Below are 1,885 nucleotides of genomic sequence, written 5' to 3'. Positions count from 1 at the left end.
TCCCATATATATTTGTAGCAAGATTTCCCCAAAATTCCCCGACCGCTCCCCTTTACCCTGACCATTTACTGTTAATTACAACGCTTCATTAGGCACAATAAAGGGTGTGCTAAAGTTCTTCTTGATCGTTGGAAGGCCTTTCAAAACACATTTATATAAACTTAAAAATTACCTCTTAGGTAGAAACTGACCCAGGACACCCCTGCCTCACTGTAGCTAATGTTCTGACAAAGTACATGACGGTGGCGCCACAAGCACAATAAGATGTGCCACAAAGTTTTTCATTAACTCATTAGTCACTTCACCACCAGTTGAAAAGGCTGTATCCCCGCCCTCATTAAGTGAACACTAACTTCACCCTTTCAGGATAGGTAAATATATTAGGATTCCTTTAATTAATTTTACATCTCTATAAAATTATATAAATATCATTCTTTATTGAGATTTATAAAAACTAATATCTGTACTTGAGATTTTGTACTGGCTGATAATTAACTCTGCCTGCTGGAGCTGTTCTCCGAAACCACGCTCCCAGAACAGAAGTTCCCAAAAGCTTGCTTACATCAATCTATTGTTGAATTGTATCGATGATTAATAGACCTGCCCTTAATCAAACCCTGAATAGAATCTTTGATCTCTATTGTTAAAACTTTATGAATTGATAATTAGAACATGTAGCCCATTTACTTGCATGTAGCCCATTTTCAATAAAAAGGCACGTGATTCCTAGCAGTTGTCACTCCTCAGAGAGTGATCTTAGAGGAGTGTCCGACTTAGGACGTGCATGAAAAAGCACGAGGCCTTTGTCTTCCTTTCTTTCCAGTGTTGCCTCCATCGAGCCAACCCACCCCCACCAAGGCTGGTCCCCGGCAGATCACCAAAGAGAAGAAGAGAAAGAGAGAGGGAAAAAGCACCCAAATATGTCTATATGGGCCAGCCCTGTGACCTAGTGGATAAGGGAACTGTAACCCACATGGCTGACCACAGTTCAAATCAGAGCTTTAGCAGCTTGAAGGACATGCAGGGTACGTCTGTGCGAGCCCAAAGTCCCAACAGGATGGAAAGGGATGGCAGTGTGACCCCATCCCTTTATGGGGTGTTTTCTCTCATTTCCCATCTCTGTCTCTTTTTTTTTTGGAGAGGTTTTTGCTATAGGGCGTGTGTGCTCACCAGAAAGACAGAAAGACAGAAAGCGAGAAATCACCCCCCCCAAGGGGGATGGCCACACCCCAATTCCTTCTCCTCCATTCTCCTCTCGGGATCCTGGGAACGCATGCACATGCGACCAGTTTAAGCCACTGGGTCCGGGACTTGAACCATGGTCAACTATATGGGAGTCCAGTGACACAGCCATTACACCAACTGCTGGTCCCCATCTCTGTCTCTTAAAAAGTGCACACACTGGGGTCAGCAGGTGGTGTGGTGGTTAAGGGCACTGGGCTCCCACATGGCCGACTGTGGTTTGAGTCCTGGACCTGGCGGCTTGCTTTCTCACTTTCTCTCTCTCTCTCTGGTCAAACTGAAATAAATAAATAAATAAAGGTAAATAAAATAACTCTTAAAAAAAAGAAGTGCACCACAGGACCAGCAGATGTGGTTACGTAGCTGGACTCCCACGTACTGGACTGTGGTTTGAGTCCCAGACCTGGCAGTTTGAAACTCACACATGGCGCGAGTGTGTGCATGTCCAAAATCCCAAGAGAAGACTGAGGGAGAAGAGACCACAGTGTGGCCATCCCCCCCCGGGGGTGATTTCTTACTTTGTCTCTCTCTCTCTCTGTCTCTCTGTTGAGTGCATGCACTCTGTAGCAAAAATCTCTCTTACAAGAAAAAAAAAAGTGCATGCACCTATTGACAGTATGTATGTGTGTGTATGTATGTATAT

The 1,885-nt window shown here is 44.5% G+C and overlaps 1 protein-coding gene across 2 annotated transcripts in view; it reads right to left on the bottom strand.

Moving 5' to 3' along the window:
* LOC102475987 (uncharacterized protein C10orf88) overlaps positions 1 to 1,885 on the bottom strand; it is a 19,686-nt gene that overhangs the window by 6,796 nt on the left and 11,005 nt on the right. The window lies entirely within an intron of this gene.

This window comes from Tupaia chinensis, unplaced genomic scaffold (assembly GCF_000334495.1).
Source record: "Tupaia chinensis unplaced genomic scaffold, TupChi_1.0 Scaffold000113_1, whole genome shotgun sequence".
Lineage (NCBI taxonomy): Eukaryota > Metazoa > Chordata > Mammalia > Scandentia > Tupaiidae > Tupaia > Tupaia belangeri.
This window is presented reverse-complemented; position numbering and strand designations above follow the sequence as displayed.